Source organism: Hemicordylus capensis, chromosome 10 (genome assembly GCF_027244095.1).
Source record: "Hemicordylus capensis ecotype Gifberg chromosome 10, rHemCap1.1.pri, whole genome shotgun sequence".
Taxonomy (NCBI): Eukaryota; Metazoa; Chordata; class Lepidosauria; order Squamata; family Cordylidae; genus Hemicordylus; species Hemicordylus capensis.
The window spans coordinates 10,235,472-10,252,386 of NC_069666.1; the positions used below are offsets into that span (position 1 = coordinate 10,235,472).

A 16,915-nucleotide genomic window follows, 5' to 3' on the forward strand; every position below is an offset into this window, starting at 1 on the left:
GCACAAGGGGGGGGGGAACAGCTTTTCCAGCAAACTCGCTCATAAATCAGGATTCTGACAACTCTGTAATTACTCCCATCAAGCCTATTGGCTAACATTGCTTTGGTCCTCTCTTTGTCCCTTCATGAGGTTGCCTAGCCTCGAATATTCCCTGTTCTGCACTCCACTGAACTGAACTTACAGTGGAATCCTAGGCACATTTACTCAGAATACAGCTTGTGTCCAGGTAAGCAGGCATGTGATCTTATGTAATTGATTATGAACACTTCACATAGGAAGCTGCCGTATACCGAGTCGTACAATTGGTCCTTTTTGGCACAGTATGGCTTACTCTGACGGGTTTCCAAGGTTTCAGGCAGGAGTCTTTCCCAGCCCTACCTGGAGATCGAACCCAGGACCTTCTGCATGCGAATCTGATGCCACTGACCTATGGCTCCATCCACAAGAGGTTTGCCCAGAGGGAGCTTCACAACCGGGGAGGGATTCGAACTTGGATCTCCCAGCTGAAGCACTCGAATTTTGAAACCTAGCCCCTTCCTACCTCACAGGGAAACATTACTCTATGAAATTAAAACCCATTCCAAATGGGATTTGATGCAGATTTGCCCGGCTTGGCCGCGCACAATAAATATAGCCTCGCCTACCAAAGGACACTCATTGTCATGGGCTGAGGCTTCCTCAACTGACTTTCCGATTAGGCGAATAAAAGCGGCCGCTTTTAGACGCTCTCGGCATTCTCTCCCCGCTGACAGCTTTCAAGTGGCAGCGTATTATTTGGCCTGCACGCCGTACAAAGCGTCTTAATTAAAGGTTGTCTAAAAATACAGAGCTGCTTCTCCACAGCCAGATCTGCCATTAACTCTTCTGACATTGTGGGGAAGCAGTGCAATGCCAGAGAAGAGGCTTTGCCAATACCACAAGAAAGGATTCCACTCTGCTCTGCTCCATCCCTCTCTTTAGGTTTTTAAAAGCATTGACCCATGGAGGAAACTCCTGGTGGTGGGTTTTGTGCAAAGGCAGTCCGGGGCCAGCAAGAGCAAATGGATGCTCCAACACATTTCAGCTCTTGGTGTGGGGGTTGACCCCTCCATTACACAAACGTGTGTGTGTGTGTGTGTGTGTGTGTGTGTGTGTGTGTGTGTGTGTGTGTACGTACTCTGAGGAATGGAGAGGGCAGTGGCACATTGAATGTGTTCATCTGCTGATCTTTGTATATGCACACACACATGCACGGTCACATGGTAAGTTAAGAACACTCAGTGATGTTAGATATAACCTATCCCACGATCCCTATACTGCAACATTTTGGACTAGGACTGGGGAGACCAGTGATCCCTCTAAGGCGTTCACATGTGCGTGCGCTCACAAGTTTTTTAGATTTCCGCTCAGTTAATTTTAGATCCTGCTCGGGTTGAATCAGGAAGGCCCCATTCTGAATGCAGGTGCACGCACATACTGTCTTGTTACTGCCACTCAGAACAAAATTCATTCCGTACACAGATAGAACAAAAATTAGAGAGAACACTGGGGGAGACCCGAGTTCAAATCCCCATTCAGCCATGAAATTCACTGGGTGGCTCTGGGCAGTCACTGCTCTCTCAGCCTAGCCTACCTCACAGGGTTGTTGTGGGGATAAACGTAACCATGTACACTCCTTCCTTGGGAGGGACTTCTTGGAGTGCTCTTTGGAGGAGGAGTAAATAAGAGTGGCCTTCTCCGCAGTGCCAGACCAAAAACTGGTAGAGCCCCAGGCAAAGCCTGGCTTTGCCAGCCCTTTTGCCCACGTCTGCAGTTGCTTCCTATTGGGTGGGTAGCCCACATCGCCCGACTGGCTGTCCACTTGCTCTCCTCACTGCCTCCTGCCACTGCCAACAACATCTGGCCTGCTGTGGCATGTTATGACATTGCAGCACAACATGGCAATGTGAGGATAACGTGCCATTGCAGGCCGGCTACTCAGAAGCGGCCAGCAGTGGCGGACAGAGGTGGCAAGGAGAGCAATTAGATGGGCAACAGGGATGAGGAGTGCCCACTCCTTCACCCACTCGTTCGCTTTGACAATGGGAGGTGTATGTGCCCACCCATGGAGGTGGCATGTGGCCCAGACGTCAGCACCCCTCCCCACTTGGCAGCCTAGACGACTGCCTAGTTCGCCTAGTGGATGGGCCAGCCACTAGGTTTTTCTTCCATACGCTTCTTCCATACTAACCCATCTACCAATTGAGAGCTTTGCCTTCTTTTGAGGCTCTTCTCTAGTTGTCCCCGCCTTTGGAATTGAGAGCTAATCCACACATTGCACCAGCCCTATTCAGACATTCTGTGTGGAATATTCAGCCCTATTCAGAACATCCCATGCCGACACCCAGATGCCTTGGTGTGTGTGTGTGTGTGTGTGTGTGTGTGTGTGTGTGTGTGTGTGTGTGTGTCAAACTTATGGGATGCCTTACTACAGGGGTTCTATAACCTGGGTCACCAGATAGAGTTGGAGTACAACTCCTATTATCCACAGCTGAAGGTCATAGCCGCTGGGGATGATGGCAGTCATAGTCCAACAACATCAAGGGACCCAAGATTGAGAACCTTTACCTTATTGAAATTATCTTTATCTATATATTGATTCCTGTAGACGGACCAGGGGGGAGGCGTGGGGATGTGGCAAGCCACGCCCCCGCTGAAGCCGCAACCAATGGCGACCGGGAGGAGGAGTCAGGAGGTGGTGGCGGCGAGAAAAAATGGCAGCGGCTATGAGGTGGGCATAGGCGGTGGGGAGAAATAATGGCGGTGGAAGATGGTGGCCCCATGAGAGAGCACGGCGGTGGCAGCGTGCCCTGGAGGGGGCGGCAGGCGGGCAAATATGGCAGGGAGGGAAAGCTGCTGGTGGCGGGAGGAGGACGGGGACCTCTGGAACGACGGGGAACAGACTTGGAACAGACTGGAGCGGAAGGGAGGGGGGAAGCGGTGGGGAGACAAAGCAGCAGAGCCCAGCTGGGCAGAGACAAACTAGCGGCACAGATGCTATGTGCCGGGTCTGCTAGTTAGACAGTATTTTTCATCAGATTCCAGTCCCCTTCCTTGGATGATACCTGGGAAACTGCCATATACCCAGTCAGACCACTGCTCCATCTGGATCAGTACACTGATTGGCAGCAGCTCTCCAAGGTTTCAAGCAGGAGTTTCCCCCCCAGCTCTACCTGGAGATGCCATGGCCCCATATCCACATGTTACAGGCGTTCCCCTATTTTTCCTGTATTTCGCTGGCAAGCATGATTCATGCAGAATTCTTTAGCCTTAATTCTTGCTTAGAACAGGAAAGCAGGAAGTTTCCACTTTCAAAAATATTAATTAGCAACAACCTTCTTATCCAAAATGAACACAGTGCTGTAGAGAAGCCTTGGTCTGTTTTTTCTTTAAAGTCGCATATACCTCAAATTTTACTCATTGCTAATAATGCTTCTCAGTTGTTTTCAATTAAGATAAACGTCAGATGCACAAAGGCATTACATTTGAACTCCATTCAGTTTGATATAAGTGGATTTAAACAGGAAGCCGACGGCCCTTTTGAATCTGAAACTCTGTATTAGAACCAAATGTAGCTCTTTAATCTAATTTGGTATGTATCCCTAAAGTCACTGTTATTTCATGAAGCCCTTTATTTATTTATTTATTTATTAAACATGCCATCAAGTAGCATTTATGTGGCTCCTACTTTTTCTCTCTTTTTTTTGGGGGGGTGGAACCTTAGACCACCCCCCACCCCATTCTACACACTTCTTTTATCATAAAAAGCTATTAAGCAAAGTCATTTTTGCCATTTTGCTTTCAGGCTGTTATAGTTTTAGGTGTCAATTGAAATACACTTGAAAGAAGAGGGAACACACACAATTACCTTAAAAACCTTGGGCTGATTATTTTAAAAGAGCGTAAAAAGAAAGAGGATTTACTAGCTAAAAAGAAAAATGCAGCTTAGTGGCATTATGCTGTCAGAAATGTATGGATAGTTCAGGTCTCAACAATTCCATTCAAATCCTGTGTGTAATTGTGTCTGTATTCTGCAACAGAAAGAGAGCTGGTCTTGTGGTAGCAAGCATTAATTGCCCCCTTTGCTAAGCAGGGTCCACCCTGGTTTGCATTTGAATAGGAGACTACCTGTATGAGTACTATATATGGTATTCCCATTAGGAGATGGGGGTCACTATGGGAAGAGCACCTGGCTGTTTGCATGAAGAAGGTTCCAAGTTCTCTCCCTGGCAGCATCTCCAAGATAGGGATGAGTGAGACTCCTGCCTGCAACCTTGGAGAAGCCGCTGCCAGTCTGGGTAGACAATACGGAGCTAGCTGGACCAAGGATCTGACTTGATATAAGGCAGCTTCCTATGTTCACACAGTAGAATTTCTGATCTAAAATAACCACCTGGAAAGTAACCCCATGGGCCTCTGGTTCCAAGAAGGATACCTGTTCAGCAGAGACTGAACTTATTCAGCAGAGACTTATGCCAGCTGTAGAATTATGGTGAACACTGGTCAAGCCAACAAGGAACAATAAGATCTCTATGCGCTAACCATGCCATAAAAAGAGTGTGCAACAACTAGATCCAGTGTAGTTTTAATCATCAAAGACAAGACATAACAATTGGGAATCACATCAATGAAACTAAACACTGTATGTCGAATTGGAGGAATGGTAAAGTCCACTGTGTGGGGAGTAATATAGTCCGTAACAAATAAGGCCACACACCCACAACGGTGACCTCCATTTTGATGTTGGTCTTTATCAAGTGGAGAACAGTCTTCAAAGAGCGACAACACTGGTCTAAATGCCCCCAAATCCAAACTTAGTATGTACAGCCACCTCTACTCTGTCAAGCCAGGAGAAAACGGAATTCGTGCATTGCAAGTCTTTTTGCAGTGGCAGCTGCAAAGCAAGAATATTATTTTGACTTGCATGCTGTAGCTTGCAATTTAGACACTGGCAACTGGGTGCTAACTGAACAGGAGGCAGAACAACGTGATGAATATTCATGTGTATTACAGGTAACTGTTATTAATTGTCTGGTGCGATCACTTTGTCTCTCTCTCTGTTTGGGCCAAAAGAAATAAACTAATCTGAGCTTAACAATTATACTCTGTACACACACCCCAATGCCCTATTATTGATACAGATGTGCACCTGGAAACACATCTGCACTGGATTGCAGTGCTCATTCATCTGGGCCTATTAGTACATGAGCCACTAAGGCAGTCGGTGGGGGCAGGACACCAAATGCTGATTGTGATTTTTGACCAGGTCCTACATCCCTAGAGATGGGAAAGAGGTGATAGCATCGCAGTGCTTTCGGTTCTTAGTGTGTTTTTGTGCTTTTATTGTCCGGCAGTGGCCAGCAGGCCTGCAGTGGCCCTATTTGCAATGATGTTTTAAAAGCTTTTAAGAGTTTTAAGAACACAAAAACGACTTTAAATTTTTAATCGATGTTTTTCAGAGGAATGGGAATAAAAAATGGGCAGGAATGTCCTCCCCAAAAAATCACTCCATGGAGAGAGTGCAACCATGTAAACTGCCCTGAGCCATTTTTGGAAGGGCGGTATATAAATAAAAATAATTTTTTTAAAAAACCAATTTGTTTTTTGTTACTCTAACCCCACCCCACCCTAGCCTTTCCTCTGTGCAAAAGTGACTGCAGTTTTACCCAAATTGTTGGGGGGTAGAGGTAGAGAGAACGCAGCTGTAAGCGCAACAATGCCTATTTTCCATCCTTAGCAGGGCAGACGTTGCCAACGAGTGTTCATCCCATGAGATGGTACCAATGGCCAGAATTTGTGGGCCTGGCTCATGGACTACATTGGATGGATTGTTGGAAATGGACTTTCAGCACATCAACCTTTTGTACTACCTAGCCTAATGACCACTGTGAGTAAGGGTCTCCCTAACTGTGCTACCTGTCTCTACTCTATGACCTCTACAGGTATTTCTTGTTGAGAGTCAGAATCCCTTCCTTTCCTCTTAGAGGGCAGATGGAAATATATCTCTCTCTCTCTCTCCCTACCTATTCATTATTTAGTTCTATAGATTAGGGTTAGGTCTTTCCTATCCAAAGTGTTCTTCACCAATAAATACTTAGTATTTAGTTCTACAAAAATCTCCATGTGTCTTCTATAAATAGCAACAACCTAACTCTGCAACTACTCTGTAACGGAGTGTGTAGCTTCTTTAGAGCTCTACTAATTAACGGGGGGATAAAAATTACAACCCCCAACACTGATTGCATGGGTATCTTTGTCGCGGGTGTGTGTCCCCCATTTAAGGCCACTAGGAGTCATGTGCATCTAATCCTACAAATACTTTGACATAAATATTCAACAAAAATGTCATTTGCGTGCACACAGAAACAGGATGGTCCCCTGTCCCCAGTGGGCTCACATTCTAAAAAGAAACACAAGGTAGACACCAGCAACAGCCACTGGGAAAACACGGGAGCTGTGGCTGCACAGGAACAGACTCTCTCCCTACTAAATATTAGAGAATCACCATTTCCAAAAGGTGTCTCTTTGCTCCATTAGCAAAAGGTGTTGTGGGGACAGAAGTGGGACAGGGAGAAATGGTGTCCACCTGGGCTTCTTGGAGGAAAGAAGGGCTATACATGTGAAGAATAGCTACAAAAGTCCTTTCCTCTTTTGCATGTAGTCTGCCTCTGGAGAGGATTCCCAAAACTCCAGGAAAAAGGTGGAGAAATGGTTTTATTCCAGCTAACACTGCGGGATTCATATCTTGGCAGGACGCAAAAATAAGTGCCTTCCCTGCACATCCGATGCTGAACTACGAGGCGCGCTCTTGACATCGGTGAAGTGACCCTGCAGCGATTAGTATTTCAGTTATTACAATCCCATCTCGTGGTGGCTGCTCAGCTGCTGGAACTCAGTTTTGTGCAATTCAACTGGCTGCTAAGGAGAAGAAATAGGAGCCCATTACGCACGCCTCCAACAGGACTCACAAATCAACGTGCGGCACGTTGGTTCAGACTAGTCCATCTCACGGTGGCATGTTTATTGATGGCTCCACTTCTCAGTCCTCCTAGCAGCCGACGGAGGTTGTCGCCAGGCTGAACCTGACAGCTGGTTCTGCAGCAGCGCATAACGCGCCACCTTCCATCTGGCCTGGCATTTTAAGCACTTCTGAAAGCATCGAGTAAAAGCAAGGAGGGCAACTGGATGCAGAGGAGGACAAGGGATCCCAGGACCATGTTATTTAGGAAGGTGCCACCTTTCTCACCCCTGCATGACAAACTGCACCTACCAAGAATTCAAGTGTCTGCAAGCAGGGAATCCCCTGCTAACTGGGCAAAGAGGCACCTTTTTAACATGGTGATTCTCTTTATTTAGCAGGGGGAGATTAATTGGCCCTATCCACCCCCAGCACAGCATCCCTCCAGTAACTGTTGTAAGTGTCTATCTTGTGTTTCTTTTTAGAATGTGAGCCCTTTGGGGACAGGCAGCCATCTTATTTATTTATTATTTCTGTGTAAACCACCCTGAGCCATTTTTGGAAGGGCGGTATAGAAATTGAATAAAGATGAAGAAGATGAAGAAGAACTTCTTCTTCCTTTGCTCTCAAGCAGAGCTGCACAACTTTGGCTGGACAACAACTCCCATCATTGCTGACTATTGGTCACTGTGGCTGGGGAGGATGGGAGTTGTAGTTCAAAACAGGGGCAGAGTTACAAGTGGGCAGACGTGTTCCGAGAACGTGAGCCGCCCAGTTTTCAAGAGCCGCCTTGCCTCTCCCCGTCCTTGTCCTGCCACCCATCTCACCGGCCACTCACCAGGCTCCCAGGCTGGTGGGAAGCAAGAAAGCCCAGAATAGGGCTTTCATGCTTCCTACCGGCCTGGAGCTGGCTGGTAAGGTGGAACGCACATGAGTGCTATGTCTGAATGGTGGCTCTGCACTGCCCCTCCCCCTCTGTTCATGTATCGAACATGGGCCTCTCGGTCGCCCCTATGCCACTCTGGTTCAAAAGTAGCTGGGCGTTTTCCAGATTACGAGCTTTGCGCTGGTAAAAGTGTTGCAAAGTGCGACGATATGAGGCAGCAGCTTGAAACCATGAGTACAGTGTTTTCCAATGCATCATTACAAGGTTGTGTCCATTCAAACTGCCCACCACTGCAGCAGGTTTTCTGGGCAGGGGGTGTCTATATTCCACCAGAATTGCATTCACCTCCTCCTCTTTCTCCATTTTGGACCAATGGGGTCACGGAGGGGGTGGGGAACTGCTGACACAACAAACTATTTTTTGTAAAAACAGAACAATTCTTGGTGCCTTTGCACAAAGCTGAAATGAAATCGAGAGGAGATTGCAACCTTGCGCAACAAACAGAGTGATAATATATTTTTTTAAAAAAATGTGGCTTTACATATCAACAGATCCTCGATCTGCTGAAGGAGCCAGCCAGTCCACAGTGTACTAGAACGGGGAGACATAAATGTGTTCAAAACATAAGTCTGATGGAAAACAAAAGCAAATGCAATTGAAATCAAAACCCGAGAGCAGATGAAAATTGGGTTGCACCTTTGCGCAAGAACCTGAGTGGAATTCTTCTTCTTTTTTTTTAAAGGGCTATAAAAATCAACCAATTGTTGCACTGCAGTTTGAACCATCCACACCACACTGCAATGCATAAACTACGGGGCAAGACTCCTACAATAGAAAAATACAGCTATTTTCCTGCAATGCATATACAATGTTATAGGAATACAGTGCAGCAATGGATCCCAGTGACATTTGTCCTCTCACTCCAGTCCAGTGGTGGCTATGCTACTGCCACCCAGATAATGGCCAAGATAACTGACTGCAACCCAGTCAATCTGGTGAGCCAATGAGGCCTAGCCGGTTCTACAAAACTGTTGCTTCCGGACTGGCTCCTCAGGCTAAGCAATTCACAGTGGAAGCAGCCGCACAGAATCTTGCACCAGATCCAGGAGCATTCTCAAGCTGCATACATGATCCTTCAAGGAGAGCACAATTCCGTCCTTAAGACTCCAAATACGTACATGCAGACCCCCTGGCCAACGGTTCCGCCATCTTGCCTGAATGAAGTAAAGGCATCATGCAGTAGCCTCGTATGAGCACAAGAGGTCACTATCAGGCTCATGGCCCAATCAGAACAAGGAGCATGCCGCATAAACTGATGCCTTCAATGTGGAGATCATCCATGCAGCGGGAGCAATTTGAGCTATGGCGGCAGTGCAAAAAGAAATAAAATTAAAAAGATCACTGTGATTGCAGTGATTTGATGGCTGCATGTTCAGCCACAACACAGAGGTGCCCGTTCATAAATGGGTGTCTCCCTGACTTTCCAGCCAGACCATGGATTTGCCTGTGCTTCCACCCATTCCTAGAGAGGCTCACCAGTAGTAGTATGAACAGTCCCTTCATTTTCAAAACATACTTCACTTGCTGTTTATCCTTGGAGAAAAAGAAGTGTATGTGGTGGGGGGGGGGGGGCAGGAAGCAATAATACACAGATACGATCTTAAAAACATACTAAAAATAAATGTACCTTGAAAAGACCCTTTATAACAGCTGTCGCTAGAAGAGAGTTAATTAAAATGTAATTAGCTATTACATTTTACTCTGAAACCAAATGAGCTGATTACAGCCTTCTGAACCATTCCAAGATCCCATTTTTTACACTCATACCTTCCTTTTGCCAGCAGCAAGGCTTCCCAACAAGTATTACAAAAATTGGATAGTGTCGTGCAAGAAGTTCACAGTCTGAGCATCAAGATGTCCCTGGGTGTGGGGTTACCATCTCCCATTCCATTCTGGGTTCCTTTGCAGAGACTGCACCCAACAGAAAAAGTGAAAAGAAAAATTCTGAAAGGACTGTTTTTGTTTTGCACACTGATAGACCACTACTTGGAGGTATCATTGCTAGTTCTTTGCAGGATGTACCAACCATCTGCACTAGAAAATATAGCATTTCATTATGTAACAAAGTGCTTCCTATTTCCAAGGCTAAATAGTAGCTATGGTGAGCCCTGATCCAGATGGGGACCAGGCTGGTGAAGAGGGACATAGGAAGCTGCCATATACTGAGTCAGACCATTGGTCCATCTAGCTCAGTATTGTCTACTCAGACTAGCAGCGGCTTCTCCAAGGGTTGCAGGCAGGAATCTCTCTCAGCCCTATCTTGGAGATGCCAGGAAGAGAACTTGGAACCTAGATGCTCTTCCCAGAGCGGCTCCATCCCCTAAGGGGAATATCTCTCATTGCTCACACTTCTAGTCTCCCTTTCTATGCAACCAGAGCGGACCCTGCTTAGCTAAGGGGACAAGTCATGCTTGCTACCACAAGACCAGATCTTGTCAGATCAGAGCTTAAGCCCTCTGCCGCCATCATGGTCCTGATCTTGATTGGACCCCTTCATGGTTACATAGGAAACCATGGCAGAACAAGGTCAGAGGGACATACATACAATCAGTTAACACAGGGTGGGGGCTATATATATTTTTTTTGTATAGTGTCTCTGGCACTGTGGAAATTTACTTTTTTTTTTGTTGGTGGCCATTGCCACCAACACAACCCCCGCCACCAATGCAAAAGCCCACCACTGCAGTACTTTGTCACTGCTGCTCCTCCTAATCCCACCCACCCCCATTCATTTGTTCATTCACCTGCCGCTGCATGGGGCTGGCTAGTCTCTTTTTCACTTGAGGGAGGAGAGACGCCATTTAGCCCCTTATTACTATGCAAGCCAGCTGGCAAGCAGCAGCAACAAGCAGCGAAGGTGGGGGGGGGAGGCAAGGGCAAGAAACAGGCGACTGACCCCCAACAGCCTCTTCTCTCAGTTACGTCTTCTACCCAGTCAGCCCATTGGTCCATCTAGCTTGTCGTCTACTCTTACTGGCATAAGCTGTCCAAATTTTCATTCAGGAGTCCCTCCCAGCCCTACCTGGAGATGCCGGAGAGTGAACCGGAGACCCTCGGCATTCAAAGCAAATGCTCTCTACTAACCCCATCCCATTAAAAGGTAACGTGTGCCGTCGAGTCAGTGTCGACTCCTGGCGACCACAGAGCCCTGTGGTTGTCTTTGGTAGAATACAGGAGGGGTTCACCATGGCCATCTCCTGCGCAGTCTGAGATGATGCCTTTCAGCACCTTCCTATATCGCTGCTGCCCGATACAGGTGTTCCCCATAGTCTGGGAAACATACCAGCGCGGATTCGAACCGGAAACCTCTGGCTTGCTAGTCAAGTCATTTCCCCGCTGTGCCATTAGGTGTCTCCCCATCCCATTAGTGGCTGTTATGTGACCCAGAAGAAAAGCACCACTGATATCAAGGATTAAAGCGTTCCTACCAATAGGGTCAAATCAGCCTCTCCCCTCCCTTGCGGCTGTCATTTAGCTCGGGGGGGGGCAGGGGACGAGTGCAACAGAGCTTACCATAATATGTAGCTTGGCTCTGAGATGACATTGGTTGATAAGGAAAGTTGTAGATGGAGTGTGAGATCTGCACAGGCTCATTAACATGTGGTAAAGTAGCCTCTTGACAGGAGTCAACAGCTGATGAATAGGCATGTGCCAAGATCAGTTTTACACTAATATGTTCTAGCGCTTTGCAACTGATGTTGGCACAGGACAAAAACAGAAGGAGGAAAGCAGCACTCCTATAACTAGGTAGGCCTGCCAAAGCTTTAATCAGCCAATTTTACCAGCACAGAGGAGTGTATTTGTGCCATGTGCCGACGTTGAGAGAGGTTAGATGGTCATGCACACAGAACAGGGCCTTCTCTGTTTTTGCCCCCCAGACTTTGGAATGCTCTTCCAGTGAACATTCGCTCTGTGACAGCTGTGGTTGCTTTTTTTAAAAGAAGCTAAAGACCTTTTTATTTACTCAGGCTTTTACCTCCTAGAGGCTGCCAGGTTTCTCCGCTTTCTTGCATTTGTTTCTTTTGAATTGTTTCTTGGTGTGTGTTTTTAAAATGGTTTAATGTTTAATTTATTTTAAGGTTTTAAATGTAACTTTTATGGAATTTTATTGCATTTTAAGTTTTGTAAACTGCCTTGAGATGCATTATGAAAGGTGGTATAAAAACTGAATAAATAAATGTTGGGAAATATTATTTCTAAAGAATAAAAAAGGAAGGATGCCTTTCTCTTTTTTTGTATGATGCATGCACATGCCTTGGCAAGCATAATCCTAGAAGAGGTATTCTCCTTGCTCTCTCACGTGAAGAGAATGCCTCTTCTAGCAGTTACCCCACTATCTGAGCAAAGAGGCACCTTTTAAAGTGGCAATTCTCTTACATTCAGGGGGAGAGCAACTGGCCCTATCCATCCCTAGCACAGCATTCCAGTGGCTGTTGCTGGTGTCTACATTGTTTCTTTTTAGATTGTGAGCCTTTGTTACCCCTGCTAACTGGGCAAAGAGGCACTTTTTTAACACGGTGATTCTCTTTATTTCGCAGGGGAGAGTAACTGGCCCTATCCACCCTCAGCAAAGCATCCCTTCAGTGATTGTTGCTGGTGTCTATCTTAAATTTCTTTTCAGATTGTGAGCCCTTTGGGGACAGGGATCTGCCTTATTTATTTATTATTTCTCTATGTAAACCACTTTAGAAATTTTTTTTTGTTGAAAAGCAGTATATAAATATTTTGTTGTTGTTGATTGCTGTTGTTTTCAGACAGGGAAACATCTTATGTAAACCATGTTTAGAACTCTTGTTGAAATGCAGTATATAAATACACGTAGTAGTAATAAGCTAGTGTTCGCCATCTGCAGTTTTTCACCCCTTATATTAAAAATAGAAATTCGGGTGGAGGGGTAAGGTCCGCTGACAAATTGATTGAGGGCACCTTTTTAATCTAACTGCAGCATTGTTCCTAACTTAGACAAGGAAGATCTCCCAAAATACCAGATCCTTTAAAATACAGATCTGTACTAAATTTGGAACCTATCCAATACTTTATTTCTTACATTTTCATACCGCCCCATACAAAGAAATCCTAGGACAGTTTACAATCTTATATTATATTTTGCATGGGTTTTGTTTTATGCATTTGATGTAGAGCTTTAATATCCAAAACTTTATTCTAATCAGAATTGCTTTATATGATGTTATTTTTATATTTAATATTCATAGACATTAATAAATAAGTAGCCAAGGGATACTGAACTGACACTAAATGTCTAGATGCCCACATTAATTCTTGACCTATGGCTTCCAGGCCTTTTAAACATGGCAGCCATAGCGCCTTTCTTTATCATGAAACATGTTGATTGCTAACCATGCAAAAACTTCTGAGAGGACAACAGAAATTGGTGTCACAAACACGTTAGAACGTTAGAACAGCCCTGCTGGATCAGGCCCAAGGCTCATCTAGTCCAGCATCCTGTTTCACACAGTGGCCCACCAGATGCCGCTGGAAGCCATAGGCAGGAGTTGAGGGCATGCCCTCTCTCCTGCTGTGACTCCCCTGCAACTGGTACTCAGAGGCATCCTGCCTTTGAGGCTGGAGGTGGCCTTTCATGCTTTTGTTTAACGGAGGAAAAAGCAGGACTATTTATCTATATAGCACCTAGAGGGAAATGCAGAGGGGGAGTAAAAATTAGCTTCCCCCCAAACACTCTCTTTCCATCTTTTCTCACCCTTTTAGCTTTCACTTTTCATTGCAGCTTAGTCATTCTGGAAGATGGTGGTCAGGCAGAGAAATGTTCAGAGGCAGAGGACATTATTTCAGACGTGAGCAAGGCAGCACGTAGGTATTCCTCTTGCTCAGATCAGCAAGTATGACCCAGAGTGAGTATTATTGGACCTACTGGGGCCTATTGGAGTAATGAGGCTTCTTTGGTTGATCAGCCTCTGCTCCTGCAGTTCTCCCTTTTGACCAGGGCTGGGTGGTGGCACTATGCTATTAAGATGTGTACTTTGTGTTCCGTTTTAATTGAAATTTCAAGGTTTTATATTAGCCATGGGCAATCATGAAGAGTGAGACAGAGAAAGAAAAATAAAAGCAATAAAACCGAAGGAATCCTTTCCCAACAGCCTGCAGGCTGCCAGTTCAGAACCCATCAGGTGGCTTGTAACACAGGATTAGAACACATATGATGCAAACACCGTACATTCCATTGTGCCTCAAAGCGACACTCTTCTTCCAGTGGTTAACATGCAAGCGGCTGTTTTTGAGCCAGGAGAAAAGCCAGGTGGAAATGTTTCAGAGACATCACAGCTACTGTCAGCCTGCGCTCTTGGGAGTCGTGCAAGAAGGCTCACATGTTATACTTAGCTCAAGTGTTCCCTGTAACCTGGATTCCCAGATGTTGTTGACTACAACTCCCAGAATCCCCAGCTGCAATGGCTTTTGCTTGGGGATTGTGGGAGTTGTAGTCCACAACGTCTGGGAATCCCCATTAGAGGGAACACCGATTAGCACATAGGTGTAGGGCAGCCCTTTCGTGAGGCGAAGGGCGATTCAGGGGAGGCTTCAGGTGGCCAATTATTGGGGCTGCAGCAGGGTGGTGAGATGCCCCCTGTTGCTGCTATCAGAGTAGCTCTTCAAGACTGGGGAAGATAACTGGTCTTAGGGTAGCTGTTCCCTTTGCTAAACAGGGTCCACCCTGGTTTGCATTTGGATGGGAGACTACATGGGAACTCCGCAAGATATTCCCCTTATGGCTGAGACTCCTGACCTGTAGTACTCCAGATATTGCTGAACTGCAATATGATGGGAGTTGTAGTTCAGCAACACTTGGAGTACCACAGGTTTGGAACCCTTGATCTAGAGCTGCAAACAAGGGGCTCTATTCCCTGCGATTTTTTTCCAAATTCATCATCAATGTTTTTTCACTGCCAAGCCACTGAAATATCCAAGGTTGCTTCCATGAGTCACCTGGAGAATGATGCCAGTTCCTGGAAATTCCAAGCCCATCACAGAGGACTGGCAACCTTACACCTCACATGGATCTTGTCCCTTGGTTTACATACCCTAATAAGGGGTGGGCAGACCTAAGGCTCAAAGAAGCAAATGGTGGAGGGAGCTGCCAGGATAAAATAGCAACTGCGGGGTGGGATGGAGCCAGTCACAAAATGGCGGCTTGAGATTGCAGAACTGCACTCACAAAATGGAGGCCTGTACCAAAAATTTACCCCTACAGAATAACTGCTGGATTCCAGGAGAATTTTTGCAGCAGGACAGGAGAAAAGCAAAAGAGGCTGCTTTGTGGGGGAAGAGGCTGGGGATAAATTAATGGGAGGGGGAGTAAAAGCAACCCAGAGCACCTGAAGAGAACGATTTAAAATGGCACAGCCATGGCCCCACTCAGCAAGCCAACCAAACAGATTTGCAATATTGGCAGGAAGGGAAGAAGCAGGCCCAAATACCTCAAGAGTTAGTTACTTCAGACAAGCCCAGAATGACCAGAAGGTTCCAAGCTACCTGCCCTAGTCGTTAGTAGCTATTCCCTTTCTTAGGGAGATTCCTGTTAATAGCCCAGGAAGGCCCATTTTAAAATTAAATTTAATTTTTTACATTTATATCCCGCTTTTCCTCCGAGGAGTTCAGAGTGGTGTACATGGCTATCGTTATCCTCACAACAACCCTGTGAGGTAGGTTAGCCTGAGAGATACATGATTGGCCCAGAGTCACCCAGTGAGTTTCATGGTTGAATGGAGATTCAAACTCTGGTCTTCCTGGTCCTAGTCCAACACTCTAACCACTACGCCTAGCAGTCATTTTTATTTTTATTTTAAGGGCTGGGAAATACACATAAACTCTTTCTGGAATATTCCTCAGAGATTTTAAAGCCACACATACAATTCAACTCCCCACAGCTAAGGTGTATGGCTGATTAAGGAAAGCATATGAGAAGAAGTTACAAGTTTTGCACATTTTGTGGGAAGCAAAAGCACCTCACAGGTGCAAAAACACTCTTGAAGAACGAAAATGGAGCAGCAGGCCTGCTGTCCAACAGGGAGGTGGGTCACGTGGGTCACTTCCACAACAACGGCCCTCAACCACGTGGGTCACTTCCACCTGCTCTGCAGCTTACATATTTGTAAACAAACCACGAGACACCACAAGCCTCCGGTAACCTTTCATCCAAAAGGAAGCCAAAAACTCAGATAGCATCGTCTCTAGTGGGTCACAAGTTGTGTGACCTTGACATGCACGATAAACAACACACATGAAGGAAGAGGGAAAACATTAATATAAATCTATTATATTCTATTGGCATTTTGCATTCAGGGCATGTACAACCTGTGTATACAGTAAACCCATGTTTTGCTTTGTATTTTTAGAGATTTTAGGAGAATCTTACCTGCACTCCTCTAGATTTCCCTCCTCCCGCCCCATTCATTTCAGGCATGCTTCCCAGGTCAGGCGCTTTCTGAGTGGGTAGCCCAAGACAAATATTGGGTTTTTAAAAACAAACAAAACTGCTAGTACAATACTCCTTCAAGTGAGCAGAGATGCAAAGAAGAACAGGCTTCCTTCCAGGTCATAGTAAAACTACAGTAATTGCTAGCTCCCTTTTAGTCCCGAGGCACACTGTGTAGTAGAAGGAATTTGTTCAGGTGCAGCTATTCACTCCTTAGATAACGAGCAACACCTGCCAAAGAAATCCCCTTTCCTGCAAAGCCACTGTAAGGTACAGGAGCTCTGGCTGGCCTACACAGACGTTAGAGTCTGTCCTCCTTGCTTTAACAGAGGGAGGAAAGCTACACAGAAGACCAGGCCTGCTTAATTATAGTTGCCAAATTTTAAGGAGGCTGGCTGGCCTGATACTATGCCCTTAACAGCATCTTGTTTTTCAAAATGCAGGCAATTGAAGCTTTCCACAGCATGGAAATAAACATCATTATGACTGCTAACACTTGTATTTCCTTGACCTGCTGTTAAAGGCACAGCTACAGGGGCTGGTT

General features: G+C 45.9%; 1 long non-coding RNA gene across 1 annotated transcript in view; it reads right to left on the reverse strand.

Annotated features, from left to right (window-relative positions):
* LOC128334679 (uncharacterized) overlaps nucleotides 1-16,534 on the reverse strand; it is a 173,595-nt gene extending 157,061 nt beyond the window's left edge. The window contains exon 1 of the long non-coding RNA XR_008311357.1: nucleotides 16,312-16,534. This is a non-coding gene — a long non-coding RNA (uncharacterized LOC128334679). The remainder of the gene's footprint in view (nucleotides 1-16,311) is intronic.
* Nucleotides 16,535-16,915: the final 381 nt, after the last annotated feature.